General features: G+C 39.5%; 1 protein-coding gene across 1 annotated transcript in view; it reads right to left on the minus strand.

Moving 5' to 3' along the window:
- TBXAS1 (thromboxane A synthase 1) overlaps positions 1-20492 on the minus strand; it is a 337775-nt gene that overhangs the window by 310214 nt on the left and 7069 nt on the right. The gene's annotated exons all lie outside the window — the stretch shown is intronic.

Consider the following 20492-nt stretch of genomic DNA (forward strand, 5'->3'; position numbering starts at 1 on the left):
CCTAAAACCTCAAATAATATATTTTGACTTTACTTAGGCCAGAAGCATACTCCAGAATTGCACCAAAGCACCTTGGGAAGTCCACAAACACTTCTGGCGGGGGAGGGTTGAAGTATGCATATGGGAAATAAGGAATAATGAGGACATACTATATGGTATGAGTAAAATTGGAGAAGCTTCACAAGAATCTATGAAATGGCTAGAATACAAGTATAACGCTTGGTAAAAATCCACACCACCCACTGTTTCACAGATACTCACGTCTCTCTGCAGCCTGATGTCTCCCACATTTTTCTCCATATTTATAAGCCCTTTATTAATAAAATGATATAGGGCAGCAGTGGAAGCTGCAGCAAATCCTGGCTATCAGGTGTGCATTCTTTGGGCTCCACTACCTTTGAGGAGCTAGCAGCTGCCCACTTCTATCATGTGAATGAACATGTAGCAGCACCACGACTGTCACCTCAAAGGCAGAAAAGTGTGGCCTGGCATACTCCCCAAAGGTGAGTGAGGGGTCCTTGAATACAAGTGCTCAAGGACCAGAATGGCATAGTATAAGAAGCTGACAGAAATCACTTTAAGCAAAACTAAAACACCATTTCTAATTCACCTAGCCCTTGAAGCAAGGGTGAGGAATCACACAGCCCTCCAGATATTGGATGATTGTATCTCCCAGCATTCTTTGTCATTGGTTATTCTGACTAGGGCTTCAAGTCAGCAACATCTTGAGGGCTGCATACTTCTCATCTTTGCCTTAAGTCTTCTAGTTCTACAATTTCAGCAACTCATAAAACTTTTACATTGTCCATCAAAAGTGTCTGAAGAAAATCTACTCTATTTTTTAGCAACAACTATGGAGCCCACCCAACATAATCTTCCATTTGCTAGGAAATGCACTAGGTTTTTACAGCTATTCTTCTCAGGGTCTGGTTTCCATATCCACACCAATGATGTCCCAGATGCATCACTGTACCACTCAGGGTAACCATCTTTCAAATAAGACTGGCAGGATGTTCCCAAAATCTCAGTGTGGTGTGGTGGTTTGAGCTTCAGATCAAAGCTCTGGAGGTCAGGGATCAAATCCTTGGTTGACTATGGACTTTAACTAGAATCTTGTGCAAGTCACACTTCTCTGCCTCAGAGGAAGAAAACACAATAACTTTTGAATAACTTTTGCCAAGACAACCAACAATAGAATCACCTTAGGGTTCCATAAGTCAGAAATGACTTGAAGGCGAACAATGGCAACAGTAACAGACATTGGTAATGGTGATTTTCTTTTGCCCCATAAGCCCCAACTAGCATAGCCAATGGTAAGGAATTAAGGGAGCTAAAGTCAAGCAACTCTAGAGCAGTGTTTCTCAACTTTCCAAATGATGTGACCCCTAAATAAAGTTCCTCATGTTAGTTTTGTTGCTACTTCCTAACTGTAATTTTGCTACTGTTATGAATCATAATGTAAATATCTGATATCCAGAATGTATTTTCATTCGCTCCAACAAAATTTGAATAGTGATAGGGTTGGAGGGGATTGATTTTGGGAGTTGTAGTTGCTTGGATTTATAGTTCACCTTAAATCAAAGAGTATTCTGAACTCCACCAACAATGGAATTGAACCAAACTTGGCACACAGAACTCCCATGACCAACAGAAAATACTGGAAGGGTTTGGTGAGCATTGACCTTGAGTTTCGGAGTTGTAGTTCACCTTCATTCAGAGAGCACTGTGGTCTCAAACAATGATGGATCTGGATCAAACTTGGCACAGATACTCAATATTCCCAAATGTGAACACTGCTGGAGTTTGGGGAAAATAGACCTTGGCATTTGGGAGTTGTAGTTGCTGGGATTTATAGTTCACTTATAAAGAACCCCTTGAACCCCCATGACCAACAGTAAATACTAGGATGAATTGACAGTGATTTAGGGGAGAGCACTGTGTTCCTAAGACCATCAGAAATATGCGTTTTCCAGTAGTTTTTTGTGACCCCTCGGACACCCCCCCCCCCTCGCAACCGTGTCAGGGGTTCCAACCCCCAGGCTGAGAAATACTGGTCTAGAGGGTCACATCTCTAAGGAAAAGGTCAGTTAGGAGGAAATTCTTTCCTGGGAACTCATAGTGTCTGGTGCTGGCGTGGAACTGGCCAAGACACCTGAGTATTCCTTTCCTGAGAAAACTGGAATTACTGAATTCTCCATAATTCAACAGGTGACTTGAAGACACACACAATCAGCCTTACACATTCACTAAGGTTATGGTCATAGAACCTGCACAAAGGTGAAAACTGCATATAAAAAGCTGCCAGTTGATCACAGAATTGCACTGCAGGACCTAGAGAATCTCTCAATCTTCCAGTGTGACTCGATGGTAAAATTCCCGCAAAAGTTGTGTAGAGAGTACATTTTAATCAAATTTGCAAATAATCAAATCCCTAAAAGTTGACTCTGCAAATGTGGTGGGTCAGCTGTGTTTATATATGTTGCTGTGTATACACACACATATTATGAAAGGGGAATGAATGGAATAGTCTAGGCATCTAACCAAAAAAGAAAAAAGACTAAGAGCAGTGTTGTTAAGAAGCAGGCTCTGACGCCAAAGCATATTATTTACACAAATAACCCAAATAAATTCCCTTCTTCTCTTGCCCCCATTCCTCTATAACAATACTTCTTGTTCCTGTTAAACATTTTTCCTGCACAGGCCAATGGCAGCAGTGTCTGCCTGTACCACGCTCCAAGTCGGAGCACAGAAAAACAAGCCACAGTACACTTAAAATAATCATCATGGGAAAACAAAGTACATTGTTTCATTAAAATCCTACTAGTAGTCCCAGCTGGCTTGAAGGCTATAAACTAAGCGTACTAGACATTTAGTCTGTGGAACCATCCAGTTTCTGGTGACGGTTGCTTTGAAAAAAACCCATTTAACAAAATTGACCATTTTTCTTATGAATTAGATTACTGTATATTGTCTTGTGCAATTCTGAGAAAAAGACGGTCTCTACACCCAGTATTTCCATAACTATATAAAAAAGAACAATGCAGTTCGTCCCAAGATAATAGCTTCTGATTTAACTCTCAAGGCATCTCCAATATCTCTCTATTGCATTTTCTTAAGATAACATCGTTAACACAGTGTAGGCTAAATTCTGGGGAGATGTGGCTCCGCTATCACCAATTCACATTTTCATCCCTGTACTCTGCAAAGAAATTAACAAGGTCTTCATTGACTAAACAAGACATGAACCAGTTCACCAGCTCTGCAGAAACCTTCTCATACACAAACTTACTTTAGTGTACCAATAGTGATCCCAGATACTATATTGGACTAATAAATGTTCTGCCACTTTCCTGGTGTCCAGAAGGCAATGATGAGAAACAGATGAACCTATTGGCTTCAAGATCCTTTCAAGCTACAAAACTGGAGCAGGAGGATTCCACTTTATCTGTCAAAGCATACTACTGGTTTTACAACACTGATATGCGAGTGCGGAGAAGAGCAAAAAGCAGACCACCTACAACAATGCAACCTGAGCCCTGCCGAATGAACAATGGAGGACCTTCTCACTGCAACACCAGAGGCACTCCAAGTGGCCAGCTTCTGGTCAAATGACATTTAGCATAATGCCAAGTTTTTTTAAAACTTTGTTTGCATTTTTAAATGCATTTTAACTGTACCCTCAACTTGCATCTGACACAATAAATAAATAGCATACTACTGAATTGTGGGATTTGCAGTTTAGGAAAAGACATTTAGAATACTCAACCTCATGGTCTAGTGCCTTATGAAATTAAAAATCCCAAGATGCAGTCAAGCAATTGAAGATGAAATATAGTGCTATCACTGTATAGTGGGGAAAAACCTCAGTCTTTATGGCTTCTGAAGGTTTACACTCATTGCCTGAAAATGTCAAGGCACTATTTGATCCTGAACAGAGATGAGGAACTGTGAGGTTTAAAATACTGTTATATTTCTTTCTGACTAGTGTTAAGAATACAGATTTGTAAATTTTGGCAAAAGCATATACAAATAAACATCTTCATTTCCACTGGGCAAATTCAAGAGGTGCCCCTGTTCTCAACATGGAGAGTATAATGCTTCCACAATGTTATATTCAACTTCCACACAAAAGAGGGATTTTGGGGGACACTAGGAGAATTGGTGGCAGCCACCATTTATTTGGACATCAACGTGACTGAATACATGGCAGAGGTAAGCAAATTACAACTCCGAGACTACTTGTGTCCCCTTACCCAATAACTTCCCTTTATCTCACAAAGAAATAATAATAATCATTATATTTATTTATACCCCGCTTTATCTCCTCAAAGGGGACTCAAAGTAAGAAAGAAAGAAAGAAAGAAAGAAAGAAAGAAAGAAAGAAAGAAAGAAGAAATTGTGGGTTGCCTTTCCAAATGCCTCTAGATTAAATACCTTGCAAGCTATGATGCATTGTGTAGCAGCAAACCAGGAACATAAAATTATCCCGTAGATCTACTGCAGTTGCCCTACCATGACATACAGAAATGCACTCTAGACCAGGGGTCCTCAAACTAAGGCCCGGGGGCCGGATTTGGCCCTCCAAGGTCATTTACCCGGCCCTCGCTCAGGGTCAACCTAAGTCTGAAATGACTTGAAAGCACACAACAATCCTATCTCATCTGCCAAAAGCAGGCCCACACTTCCTATTGAAATATTAATAAGTTTATATTTATTAAAATCGTTCTTCATTTTAATTATTGTATTGTTTTTAAGTGTTGCATTACAAGTAAGATATGTGCAGTGTGCATAGGAATTCATTTATGTTTTTTTTTTTTCAAATTATAATCCAGCCCTCCAATGGTTTGAGGGACTGTGACCTGGCCCTCTGTTTAAAAAGTTTGTGGACCCCTGCTCTAGACTGTTCAAAGGAAGTTGTAAGAGCTGTGGACTTGGAAAGATGAAACTAAAATGTCAAACATTTTCCATGCCTTATACAGAGAAATTGCACATTCAAACAAGCCCTTAAAAAACTGAAATTCTCAAAAATCCCAATCAGTCCTGAATCACCAGTGAGAGTGATGCAAAACAGCAGAAATTTTGACAAAAGTGAAAAAAAATAGTCTGAATTTTTCAAATTGATTCCTTATGCCAAGTCCACTAAACACCTGTCCATAACGGCTGGAGAATTCTGGGACCTTAAGTCCAAAAAAATAAACAATGATACTGGAAACAGATTTCTGTTTTATCAGATATACATCTTTTCCAATTCTACCAATGCAAATTATAAATATAATTGGCAATGGCATAATGTAAATCTATGACTCAGCCACAGTGACTGCTATAGCTCTAAAAGAATAGTGCAGAGTTATTAAATGTTACAGAACAAAGCAACCTGAAGAATCAAGGGAATGAAGCAAGTCCTTTGCAAGGAAATGATGTAACATTTGGGGGCTTTTGGCTTAAAAACAGATGAGTAAATTAGTGAACATAAGTGTACAAAATTATGCAAGGTCTGAAAAAAATGACACAGGGAGATGATTTCACTGCTCACTCATAACATTTTAAAGCACTTTACATTAAACCCTTCCCAAACTAGAATGTGCTAGCTTACAGAAAATCTGATTCCTGAGCTTCAACTCTGCAAGTGTACTAGATATCCAAATCAAGCCCCGTTGTGCCATTGACCAACCTACAGGGCTGTATCACTGACCTGAATCTGCTTTCTGCCAGAGAGAGGTGATGCATCCAAATAGCAATCTATAAATAATAGCACTACAGAAAGCTGCCTTAAACCAGACCAGACTGTTTGTCCATCTAGCTCAATATTACCTAATTTGACTGACAACACAGTTCCTTTTTCCATTGTGAACTCTCTGACATTTTATACATATATATGTTTTTATTGCAAAATATTATACTGGGGAAAATGATAGAAAAAGTAAGAGGGGCCGACCAAGGGCAAGATGGATGGATGGTATCCTTGAAGTGACTGGCTTGACCTTGAAGGAGCTGGGGTGGTGAAGGCCGACAGGGAGCTCTGGCATGGGCTGGTCCATGAGTTGGGGGTGGTGAAGGCCGACAGGGAGCTCTGGCATGGGCTGGTCCATGAGTTGGGGGTGGTGAAGGCCAACAGGGAGCTCTGGCGTTGGCTGGTCAATGAGGTCACAAAGAGTCGGAAGCGACTGAACGTATGAACAACAAATTGCAAAATATGAGGAATGGGGCAGGGTATAAGAGTGGATGTAGAACAGGGGCATTTTTAACATCTTGCATCTTTGTCTTCTTCATGTTATAAAAACATTTCCTGGTTTCAATACAGACAGATAAAAGAATATTGTGGTAAAGACAAAATAATAGGTTTTATGGGGAAAGAAACATTTTGGGATAAAATAATGCCCACAGAGAAGAAATTAATTATAAAAATTATAAGAAACTATTGGAATGGAACACAGAAACAGAAGAGGTGAAAGAATGTATGAATAAATGGGCTACTTCCATCAGACAACCAATAAAAATGAAAGAATGGAAGGAATGTGGAATCTTAAATTGAAATTTACTTGTGCATATGACTTAAGGGAAAATTGGTATAGGATGATGTATCAATGATACATAACTCCACAAATTTGGGGAGAAATTAATCAAAATATTAAAAACAAATGTTGGAAATGTGAAACCCAAGAAAGCACTTTCTACCATATGGGGTGGACATGTGGTAAAGCAAAAGAGTATTGGAAGGGAATTCATGAAATAGTCAAAAAGATTTTAAATATGAAGCTGGAACTGAAACCAGAATACTATTTACTACAAATATTAGATGTAAGTATGGAAGAAAACAAAGACAGACTCTGTAATTATCTGACAACAGCTGCAAGAATGGTATATGCAAGAAATTGGAGAGAGAAAAAGACACCGCTAACTCACCAATGGTTTGTGAAAATTCTAGATATTATGCATATGGATAGATTGACTCATTTGATAATGTGACATGAGGTGCAATGGGTAAACCCTTGTGCCGGCTGAACTGCTGACCTAAAGGTTGGTGGTTCAAATTCCATGAGACAGGGCAAGCTCCCACCTGTCAGCTCCAGCTTCCCATGCAGGGACATGAAAGAAGCCTCCCACAGGATGGTAAAACATCCAGGCGCCCCCTAGGCAACGTCCTTGGAGATTGCAATTCTCTCACACCATAAGCAACTTGCAGTTTCTCAAGTTGCTTCTGACACAGAAAAAAACCCTGTACGCCATAATCTCTATCACTGTTTTATAGTCCTGCCCCAAATAAAACAGTTTTGGGCACTACACTTGTCTTCCTACTCCCCCATGTAGGTTTTCATCTTATTTTCACTCACTCTTACCGCTACCCCAGAGAAAGCATCTCCCTTCTTGATGGTCTTGTGGATCACTTGGTATGTCATTCTTAAGCAGAAACTATAGATTTACTTTAAGGATGTTTCTCCCTTTTTACAAGACATCCATATACTGCCTCTGTCCAAATAATGATTGGGCTTTTAAGTATCTTTTTCTCTTATTGTCTTTTCTTTTCTCTTCTTCTTTGGACAAACCTTCAGGAAGGAAGCAGTTGCAAGAAATTTAGAAACACTATGGGGAAGGAACACCTTTGCTTTAACATTCATAGACAAGTTTTTAAGTAGTTAATTCAGGAAAGCAGCGGAGCTTATTAATAAGTCAAGGAGGGATTCCAACACAGTGTAGTGATCTGAGCCTTGGACTAGAGCAGGGTTCAATTTCCCAGTTGGCAATGGAAACCCACTGAGTGAGTTGAACAAGTTACACACTCTCTGTCTCAAAGGAGAAAAAGCACACCAACTTTGGAAAAATGATGCCGGAACCCCATTAGGGTCACACTAAGTTGGAAACAACTTGAGGACACACAAGAACAACATGCCAGGATCTTGACTCTACCTCAACATGCAGTTGTACACTAAATTCCCTAAGGTTCAAAGATATATTTGGACTCATTTGGTGGAATTTCAACCCCAGGGAAGCCATACAAGTTCTCTTACTGATCAGCCATTTAATTGTGATTCAATAGGAGTCAACAATGGTGACTCCTTAATATGGCACATGTACAAGGACAAAGGAGAAGTTTTGCATCATGAAACAACCAATCGTGGAAGAAAACATGGCATTTCTTCATCAGCAGCATAACATCAAAATAAAAATACCAGGCACTTCTGATCACAAAAATACAAGGCAACTGCATGTTTCCTGTGCCAGCTACTCCCTTAAGCATTGCCACAGTTGCACATAATGACACACCAGGAAATCACAACGTGACAGAGCACTGAAGATGTGCCGGCAGCTCATGTATTCCTTCTTGCACCTCCTGTTTGTGTTGTTGAACTAACAAAAGGGCAGTTCAGTATGATATTCAAGGAAACAATAATAGTATGATACATTCAGAAAATACAGAATAATAAACCAGGATGTGTTGTTGGCATTCACAGCCTGGTTTATCTTCGGGCATCATAGTAAGCTATACAGGCCTCCTTTGTTTGTCTGCTCAATGGAAAGAAATAAGAACAACCCAGCACAGCGTATAGCTCATTCATGTTGCAGTTTAACAAATCAGGTTTTCAAGCTTACCATTATTTGTGAGTAGTCCAGTGGATACTGAAAATAAAACCAAGGGTGCATTAGATGTCACTTCTAATTTGAATCCAAGATACCCATGCATATTTCACCATTCATCCCTTGGAGGAAAGGAGGATTACATGGGTGTTAAATTCACTAGTAGCAACAGACTCATGACTAAACATTAATATGCAGGCTTCACTTCAGGTGGGATTATACCGAACCTATAGAACTGTTGCTGTTGTTAACTGCCATCTAGGCAACTTCGACTGATGACAACCCCATGAATGAGAGACCTCTCATTCCATCTGTCATCAATCACTCTGCTCAGGTCTTACAGCCATGGCTTTCCTGATTGCGAAAATCACATTCCAGATGGCTACATACAGCATGGAGCAGTTTATGTCTGAAAAGCTGACTGGGTGCAATTTTTTTCTCAGCTTGGTTACTTTCCATTTTTCTGCTTTGTATTTGATTTTTCTAACAAATAAAATGTTTTTAAAGGCAGACCAGGGGAAATGATGTTAAAGTCATGACTTTAACATAACATTTTTCATATCAGAGCAACTTGAGAAACTGCAAGTCGCATCTGGTGTGAAAGAATTGGCCCTCTGCAAGGACATTGCCCAGGGGACACCTGGATGTTTGATTTTTTTTTACCATCCCTGTAGGATGCTTCTTTCATGTCCTTGCATGAGGAGTTAGAGCTGGCAGAGGGAGCTCAACCCGCTCTCCTCGATTTGAACAGTTGACCTTTCAGTCAGCAGTCCTGCTGGCACAAAGGTTTAACCCACTGTACCACCGGGGGTCCTTTAACGGAACTGTAAGATTTTTATTCTCCTCATAACCCCCCTTTAAGATCCTTGCCTGACACAGAGACCTGTGGTCTGAAAAACAGAGATTTTGTATCCTTTCAATCATCCTTATAAAGGTTAGTTGTTGTTCTTGGTGGCTATCAAGCTAACCTCAGGATTGTGGCAACCCTATGAATGAGAGATCTCCAAGAGCATCAACTGACAAACCTTGAAAATTCACAACTGGGGATCGATCCACCTGTAATGTGCTCTCCCTTTTTTCCTACTGCCTTCTACATTATCAAGCATCATCTTTTCCGGTGATTGACATACTCATATGTCCAACATACAATGGCCTCACTTTGGTCATCTTTGCTTCAAGGGAAATTTAAGGCATGATTTACTCCAAAACCCATTCATTTGACTTTCCAGCTATCTGTGGTATGTGCAGAAGGATTGTTCAGTCCCTCATTTCAAATGAATTACTTTTTTTCAGTCACCTTTGTTCATTGTTTAGCTATCACAACCATATGTTAAAATCAGAATTTGCCAGGATGATTCTGATTTTGTCATTTAATTATATGTCTTTACACTTAAGGACCTTATCTAGTTCCTTCATGGCTCTTTCCCAGTCTTGATCTTCTGATTTTTTTTTAACTGCAGTCTCTCTGCTTTCATTAGTTAATGAACCAAGGTATAGAAATGTTTAATAATTTCAATGTCTTCATTCCCCTTTTTAAAGTTAATATAAAGCCATCTATTAATTATTTTTCATATTCATATTCAACTGCAACTCTGCTTCTGCACTTCTTTTTCTTAACATTCATTTGTAGTTGTTCCAAGTCTTTGCTATCTTCTGCAAGTAATATCACATCATCTGCATTTCTTAAAATGTTGATCTCCATTCTCCAGTTTTCACATCTGCTTACCCTGGGTCTAATCCTGCTTTCCATATGTGCATTCTGCATACAAATTAAACAGATAAGGCGACAAAAATCTGCCTTATCTGAGGGCTTGCCAATGGGAAACTATTTCTCTATATTGTATCTTTGCACTGGCATCTTGCCCAGAGTATAGATGACACAACACGACAATGAAATGTTGTGGCATTTTGGTTTCTCTCAGAGTGAACCATTATTTTTCGTGATCTTTGCAGTTGTAGGTTTTCTTGCAATCTTCTGAGATTGTTTAGGGCACACATTATTCAACATATGTTTCCAATATGATCCCTAAATAAATGTTAGTTTTTTTTTCATGGGAGTTTACCAGACATTTATTTTACATATTTTTATTACCCACATGGCAGGTAACATCATTACTTCTAATGCATTTCTTTCAAACTAATGGATTTCTATATCAATCTATATAATAAAAGTGAAAATATGTTTGTGGGTGGGTGTGTCTATATGTATGTTTTTATGTGGGAGGTTCCCAAGACAGCTCTGACATCCAGAGACCACTCTCAGCCTCACACTTGACACATGCCCATTATTACCATTTTTAAAAACTAGAGAGATCTGGGGGGGATTGACTCTGGATGATGTGAGCTACAGTTCACCCCAAATCCAGAGATCACTGTGAACCCCACTGACAATGGATCCAGACAAAACATGGCGCACATGCCCACTATTACCAACTTCAAAAACTGAAGAGATTGGGGGGGGGGAGAGATTGACCCGAGATGATGGGACTTATTGTTCACCCACATGCAGAGAGCACTGTGAACCCCACCGATGACAAATCTGGACCAAACTTGGCACACCAATCATGACCAACTCTAAACACTGTTGGGGTTTTGTGAGAGACTTACCCAGAGCAATGGAAATTGCAGTTCACCCACATCCAGGGAGCGCTGTGAACCCCACATATATCCTCACTCCTAAAAGTAATATATACCTTGAATGAACAAAGTGAATGATCATCCAGATATGGTTGGAGTGTAACTCCCAGAATCCCTAGCCAGCACAGTAAATACTGAGGACTTTTGGGAGCTGAGGACCATAGTCCACCAGCATTCAAAGGACTACATGATTTATCTGGTTATCTGATAAAAAAAATATTCAGTATATATATATAACCAGCACCATATAGCTAACATGATCCTTGAGTGTGTACAGTGAGAAACCTCTGCAAATGACAGATATATGAACAGACACAGGTAAAAGGTCTTGCCCTCTCATGCCTTTGCTATTAAGTCATGTCCTATTCTCTTTCAATGCCAAATTAAAAAAATTCTTCATAGTAAAGAAAAAAAAAAGGGAGGGAGAAATGAATCTCTCCAATTACCTGGTGCTGTCATTTTGAACCAAAATACTGACTTCAAGAACAAGCTGTGTGTTTATTTTACGGGCATATGGTAAACGTCATAACTTCCAGCTACATCCAAAAATCTTCCACTCAATCACTTTTCCCCCTTTCAACAAAAATTACAAAGAGATCTGATGCACAAAAGCTGGAATTAGATAGATATCTACATGCTCTAGCATTACGCTATGTTCAACTTATATGGCAAGGTAACCAGAGAGTCGCCCTGGAGTAAGTAGAGATTTCTAGAGAGAATGTCAGAATAAAATCTGTGAATAATCAAATCCACAAAAGTCCTAAAGAAGTATAACTTAGTTAAAGTTTCTTTGATAAATATCCAACCTTCTTCCTTGTACCCAAGGTAATTAAAGCCGAGTACAGCTTAAAATGAGGCTGCGGTGACACAGCGGATTAAACCACTGAGCTGCTGAACTTGCTGACTGAAAGGTCAGCGGTTCAAATCCACGGAATGGAGTGAGAGCTCCTGTCATAAGCCCCAGCTTCTGCAAACCAAGCAGTTTGAAAAGATGCAAATATGAGTAGATCAATAGGTACTGCTCCAATGGGAAGGTAACGGTGCGCCATGCAGTCATGATCTAGGAGGTATCTATGGACAACACCAGCTCTTCGGCTTAGAAATGGAGATGCGCACCACACCCCAGAGCCGGACACGACTAGGCTTAATGTCAAGGGGAAACCTTAATTTTTTTTATTTATTTACTACAATTATACACCGCCCCTTTCAGCCCGCAGGTGACTCAGGGAGGTTTACAGTCAGCATCATTTTTAAAAAAATATTTAAAATTATATTTGGAAATCTCAATTGTAACCTAACTCCATTCTACAATGTTGATAGAAGAGTATTACATGCTTCAACTACTGTGACAGCATCTGTATGAGTAACAAAGTGACTATGAGAAAATGTATTTTGGACCACTGAGCCGCAAGTCATAGCATTCGAAAAAGTAAATTAAGAGTAACTTATCTACCTTTGATAAATGGGAGAGCATGAGTTACTTTTCAAAAATGTGTCTATAATGACATTCAATCTCAATTGTATTAGAACCATAACTATTGACTAGAGGTGTAGCTACATAAAGAATTAATATAGTTTGACACCACCTTAACTGCCATGGCTCAATGCTATGGAATCATAGGGACTGAAGTTTTAGGAAACCTTCTCTGCCAAGAGTGCTGGTGCCTCACCAAACTACAAATCCCAAGATCCCATAGCATTGGACCATAACAGTTAAAGTGGTGTCAAATTACATTAATTCTACAGCATAGTTGCACACTAGGTGTAACTTTTTAAATTCTATATATTTAAGAAGACTATTTTCAGGGGAAAAAAGTCTAGCATTAAAATATTCTTTTTAGCATGTGGATCTAACTGACATATACTTACATCTGAAAAGACGCAAACAATAAACCACTCAAATTGTGTCGGCAAACATTAGCAATATATTATTATAATTATTTATTATTACAGTTTTTGCCTCTACATTACCACTATTTTAGTGCATCTAAATTATTTCAGACTGATTTTGTCTACTTCCCACACAAATCTTGCTACACTCGCCTGCTTTTTATTGCCCAAAACAATTAAAATATCAGAACTGTCAAATACATAAAAGCATTTTCGACATTGTAAGTATTATGCTCCAGTTTCAAGTATCTGATTTGCTTGCTGCAAAGCAACTAAATCTGATCCCACTAAGTTCCCTATTATAATGTCTGAAATTATTTGTATAATATTTCATTCTAGTCTGTGGCCCAAAGGTTGGTAGACAGTTGTTATTAACACATTTCCTTCCATTATTTTCGTGTTAGTTAAGCACTTATAGCATCTTGGATAATTGGACTGACCTTACCACAAAGCAAGAGGTGGGCAAGCCCTGCAGATGTAGTTACTCTCATGCCCAGCATTCTTAACTGCTGATTCTGCAGCTAGGGATGACAGCAATTGTAGTCCATATTCTGGAACGTCATAAAGCAATATGAAGCTAGGAGTTGTTGCAAGTCATTTAGCTTTCTTTGTCAAATAATTCTGGTACCTCACCAAACTACAGCTCCCAGAATTCTATGGCATTGAGCCATGGGAGTTAAAGTAGTATCAAACTGTATATATTCTGTAGTGTAGATGCGCCCTTCATATCCATCCACCACTTGATTTTTTTAATGGCAAACCTTGATCTTGCCATCTATATATATAAATTTGTTAGGGGCATCCAACGAGGAAACAAAACTCAAAAACCCCCCAACGAAACTTAACCAAAATTCCCATGCCCATAACACAACCCACAAGGTACAAACATATCTACTCAAAATGAAAAACAACACAACAACACAGTCACAAAACGGCAAAACGACAAAACTCAAAAATCCCCCAACGAAACTTAACTAAAATCCCCGTGCCCATAACACAACCCACAAGGTACAAACATATCTACTCAAAATGAAAAACAACACAACAACACACTCACAAAACGGCAAAACAACAAAACTCAAAAATCCCCCAACGAAACTTAACCAAAATCCCCGTGCCCATAACACAACCCACAAGGTACAAACATACCTACTCAAAATGAAAAACAACACAACAACACACTCACAAAACGGCAAAACAACAAAACTCAAAAATCCCCCAACGAAACTTAACTAAAATCCCCGTGCCCATAACACAACCCACAAGGTACAAACATATCTACTCAAAATGAAAAACAACACAACAACACACTCACAAAACGGCAAAACAACAAAACTCAAAAATCCCCCAACGAAACTTAACCAAAATCCCCGTGCCCATAACACAACCCACAAGGTACAAACATATCTACTCAAAATGAAAAACAACACAACAACACACTCACAAAACGGCAAAACAACAAAACTCAAAAATCCCCCAACGAAACTTAACCAAAATCCCCGTGCCCATAACACAACCCACAAGGTACAAACATATCTACTCAAAATGAAAAACAACACAACAACACACAAAACGGCAAAAGAACAAAACTCAAAAATCCCCCAACGAAACTTAACCAAAATTCCCGTGCCCATAACACAACCCACAAGGTACAAACATATCTACTCAAAATGAAAAACAACACAACACACTCACAAAACGGCAAAACAACTGAGCATGCGCATTGGCGCCCAGCCGCAAGTTCCATCGCGCGCGCACATGGCCTTCCGGCCAACGTTCCCTCTGCGGAAACCATGCCCACTCCAAGCCCCGCTGCGCCGCTTCCCGCACACACACACCCCCTGCCGCACACACACACGCAACCCCACACTCCATCACTCCCCCCGCCGCCGCACACACACGCGCAACCCCACGCTCCATCACTCCCCCCACCGCTGCACACACACGCAACCCCACTCCCCCCGCTGCCGCACACACACACGCAACCCCAGGCTCCATCACTCCCCCCGCTGCCGCACACACACACGCAACCCCACGCATCACTCCCCTGCCCCAATCTTACCTCCTTTTACTTCAGGCCACCTCCAAACCCCACCCCGCCCCTTCCCGCCCTGTCAAAATCTAGGAAAGACAGGAAGGAAGGAAAGAAGGAAGAAAGAGAAAGGGAGGTAAAGAAAAAGGGGGAAGGAAGGAAAGTTAGAGGAAGAAGAAAAGGAAAGAAAAGGAAAGATGGAATGAAAGAAAAGAGAGACAGCAGAAGAGAAAGAAAAAGGGGGAAGGAAGGAAAGAGATAGAGAAAGAAGAGGAGAAGGAAAGATGGGAAGGAAGGAAGGAAGGAAGGAAGGAGGGAGGGAGGGAGGGAGGGAAAGAAGGAGAGAAAGAGGGAAGATTGGCTACAGCAACACGTGACGGGTAAAGGTTGTTATTTCTATTATTATTATTATGATGCTATTGTTCCTATGAGACCCTTTTAGGGGGAATGGGAGAGGTGTCAGGTCCCAGAGGCAATGCACTGCATTATTGTTATTGTTATGATGGTGGTGAAATAAAAGGAAATAAAAAGTGAAAGAAGGAAGCAAACAGGGAGGGAAGAAAGGCAAAGGAAGAAAGGGGGAGGGAATGAAGGAAAGAGAGAAGGATGAAACCAAGGAGTGAAAGAAGGAAAGAAAGAAAGAGGTAGAGAAGGAAGAAAGTAGAGAAAGGGGGAGGAAAAGGGGGAAGGAATAGGTAGGTACCTCTCTTTCATAATAGTCCAGATATCTACCTCAACTTTGATAAGTTTTACTATAGGCCACAGCAACGCGTGGCAGGGCACAGCTAGTTTTATATAAGGGATATCATTTTACTATACCATTGCATATAATGGGTCTTCCGCATCCATGGATTTTGGTATCCACCAGGACCCTGGAAGCAAAACCCAGCAGATAACAAGAGCCCACTATAAATGCATAGCTGATATCAATTCAATTGAGACTGTCTAGAAGGTGTCAGAACATCATTTGCCACACTTTGATAACTGACTTTTTCCCACACCTGAAAGCTTTGTGCAGTAGACTCTCAGCTAATCGGTGCCCATTGGGATTTGGTAGATTCTGGATAAATGGCGTTTCTGGGGGTTTTAGAGTTACTATTAAAAACATTCCTAACTAATACTATACCATACTATACTATAAACTCTCTACTGGCTTGGTATTAATATGTAATAATTAATGTAATGTAATGAAAACGTGGCTGTTTCAGTGTGCCTTCCCAGAATAAGGAAACTCCCAGCAATATGTCCTCAAACGCACTTTAATAATTATTTTAGATTGTCTGCACATTTCCTCCCTCTCCAAAACCTCTATCCCAATTACATGTTACCTGTTCATGCCCAGCATTATTTTTAAAATTTTTAATTATTACATTTGGCCCAGCCATTGGTTTTTAAATGCGTCGTGTTATTGTTATTGTTTTTGCTTATTTTGCTATGAGTTTTTGTTTTGTTTTTTTGTATTATTGTTATTGTTATTGTTGTATTGTGGGCTTGGCCTCATGTAAGCTGCACCGAGTCCCTCGGGAGATGGTTGTGGGGTACAAATAAAGTATTATTATTATTATTATTATTATGTAATAATTAAAAGAAAATGAAAACAAATAAAGACAAACTTAACTTAATGTAATGGTTCCGCTAAATTATATATATATATATATATATATATATATATAGTATTTACTTATTTTATTTTTAAAAAATTGGCAGTTGCTTGAGAGCTCATTGCTTAAGATTCCCATTTAATTGGGAGTCTACTGCACCTTGCACATGGATCTGTCACTAACAACAGTTTACTATAGGCTTTTTGCTAAATAATTGCAAGGATCTGAACCAATTTCTTACAGCAGCAAAGCAGCTACTACAGCTTAGTTGGATGTGTTATCTGCTCACTGTATAAAAACAAAGCATTGAGTTATCTTAGCAGTTGTTATCTTAGCTCAGCTTAGAATTGGTAGCTCATGAGAGCAGGAAGCAACAGGTGGCTGTTTTGATGCGTAGAAACAAAAAGCTGAAGTCAACACCAAGAAAGACTGCTTATCTGCAAGAAAGAAGATGCAGTGAAGAAAATGTTTGTTATTATACTGTAGTGAGCTCACCTAGCCTACCACGGTGGCATAATGGGTTAAACCCTTGTGCCGGCTGAACTGCTGACCTGAAGGTTGGCAGTTCAAATCCGCTAGATGAGGTGAGCTCCCGTCTGTCAGCCCCAGCTTCCCATGCAGGGACATGACAGAAGCCTCCCACAGAATGGTTACACATCCAGGCGTTCCCTGGGCAACGTTTCTGCAGACAGCCAATTCTCTCACACCAGAAGTGATTTGCACTTTCTCAAGCCATCCCAACACGAAAAAAAAACAACCTTGATTTGTTTTGTATCATTGTTGAACTAAAGTGAATGAACTACCATATATACTTGAGTATAAGCTGACCTAAATATAAGCCGAGGCAATTAATTTATCACAAAAAAGGGAAAATGTATAGACTTGAGTATAAGCCGGGGATGGGAAATGCAGCAGCTACTGGTGAATTTCAAAATAAAAAGAGGTACCAATAAAATTACATTAATTGAGGCATCAGTAGGTTAAATATTTTGAATATTTACATAAAACTGTAATTTAAGATAAGACTGTCCAACTCTGATTAAACCATTATTCTAATTTTCTTCAATGTAAATGTGCTTACGTATCCTTCCAATGACATAGTAAAATAGTAAATGTAATAAATAGAATAATAGAGTAAATTAATAAATGTAATAATGATAAAGAGAGTAAAATAATAAATGTAACAATAAGAGTAAAATAATAAATAATAAATGTAATAATAAAAATAATAAATGTAATAATAATAGAGAAAAATAAAAAATGTAATAGTAATAAATGGAGTAAAATAATAACTGTAATAAAAATAATAGAGTAAAATAATGTAATAATAATAAATAGAGTAAATAATAAATGTAACAACAACAACAACAACAACAACAACAGAGTAAATGGAGCCCCCGGTGGCGCAGTGGGTTAAACCCCTGTGCCGGCAGGACTGAAGACCAACGGGTCACAGGTTCGAATCCGGGGAGAAGTGGATGAGCTCCTTCTATCAGCTCCAGCTCCTCATGCGGGGACATGAGAGAAGCCTCCCACAAGAATGATAAAAACATCCAATCATCCGGGTGTCCCCTGGGCAACGTCCTTGCAGATGGCCAATTCTCTCACACTAGAAGCGACTTGCAGTTTCTCAAGTCGCTCCTGACAAGACAAAAAAACAAAACAAAAAAACCCAGAGTAAAATAATAAATAATCTTGACTCGAGTATAAACCAAGAGGGACCTTTTTAACCTGAAAAAAGGGATGAAAAACTCTGCTTGTATTCTAGTATATATGGTATTGTCTTTTCTACATTAAAAAAGGGCTGGAATATCTTTAACAGGATATGGGCATGCTTCCGCAAACTGCTATAACCAGTCTGACAGAAACAATATCAGCTTTTTCCTACTGTGACTGTAATTGCTGAACAGACTATGCTGAGCAAATGCCACAAAATAACCTCCTGTGATATGGATGGGGGCTATGGACAGAAGTATCCTCCACACTCTGTATGGCATTATGCCCTTGCCATTTTGTGACATTTAAAATTCGTGTGCTTAAGTTTATTTTTCTTGTATGGGATGAACTTGTTTTACCAAAAATAAAAGAGGAAAAATGCCATCGGGTAGCAGGTCACCTGTCCTCTCTTATTTTTGGCAGGCAGCAACAGAATGATTCTCTTCTTCCAAGAGTGCCTTGCTATTTTGTGATCCCATCATTGCGGCCAATTTAATAATTAAAACAAATCTTTTTTTAAAAAAAGTGGCAGAGGGAACAATATTACCATTTCACTAATATAAAACATTACACAATGCAAAAACCAGTCCTCGGGCTTTTGTTATTTAAACAGGATAAAACAAGCATCCAATATGTGATACAGGCCATGTTCAATGGCATACCAGCATGGCCGAACTTGTCAATGCTGCTCCTCTATTGACATAGTCCATAGACAGCTATGACCATGACACAGTCAGGCAGCAGAATAGGAATTTGTGGTAGCAAAAGGAAATCAAATACTTGAGTGTCATTTATTTCAAATTATTCTTTCCTCCAATAGGGCTGGGTGCCTTGGTAGAGCCAGTGTGATGTAATGGTTTGAATGCTGGACTACAGTTTTGGAAACCAGGATTTGAATTGCGTCTCAGCCATGGCTCGAGTTAACATTGTTGGGAGAAACTTTAACAATGTTAGATATGCAGATGATACCACTTTGATGGTTGAAAGTGAGGAGGAGCCGAGGGGCAATATAATCAAGGAGAAAGAAGAAAGTGCAAAAGATGGGTTGCAATTAAATATTAAAACAACCAAGATTATGGCAACGAGACTGATTGATAACTGGCAAATAAAGGGAGAAAACATGGAGACGGTGACAAACTTTGTATTTCTAGGCATGAAGATCACTGCAAACACAGACTGCAGCCAGGAAATCAGAAGACATTTACTTCTTGGGAGGAGAGCAATGCCCAATCTCAATAAGATCTGCATAGTTAAAGCAATGGTATTCTCCGTAGTAACCTATGGATGCAAGAGCTGGACCATAAGGAAGGCTGAGTGAAGAAAGATAGATGTTTTGAACTATAGTGTTGGAGGAAAATTCTGAGAGTGCCTTGGACTATAAGAAGACCAAACCAATCCATACTCCAAGAAATAAAGCCCAACTGCTCACTGGAAGGAATGATATTAGAGGCAAAGATGAAGTACTTTGGCCACATAATGAGAAGATGGTAAAGCTTGGAGAAGGTAATAATGCTGGGAAAATGGAAGGTAAAAGGAAGAGGGGCTGACCAAGGGCAAGATGGACGGATGGTATCCTTGAAGTGACTTCTTGACCTTGAAAGAGCCTGGGTTGGTGACAGATGACAGGGAGCTCTGGCCTGGGCTAGTCCATGAAGTCACGAAGAATCAGAAGTGACTGAACAACAACACCTCAGCCATGGAAACCCATTGGGTAACCTTAAGCAAATCACACACACCTCTGAGAATGTTTGCCATAGATCCAGGCAAAATGTCAGGAGAGAATGCCTCTAGAACATGGCCATATAGCCCAAAAAAACCTACTACAACCCAGTGATTCCGGCCATGAAAGCCTTCGACAATACAAATCACACACTCTGAGTCTCTGAAGAATGCAAAGGCAAACCCGCTGTGAACAAATCTTATTAAAAAATACCCCTGACAGATGTGTTTTAGCAACATCAAAGCAACTTGAAGGTACACAACATCAAAGCAACTTGAAAGTACACAACAGCACCCTCCACTATGAGTTGTTGTAAGTTTTC

The sequence above is a fragment of the Anolis sagrei genome, chromosome 5, assembly GCF_037176765.1.
Source record: "Anolis sagrei isolate rAnoSag1 chromosome 5, rAnoSag1.mat, whole genome shotgun sequence".
Taxonomy (NCBI): Eukaryota; Metazoa; Chordata; class Lepidosauria; order Squamata; family Dactyloidae; genus Anolis; species Anolis sagrei.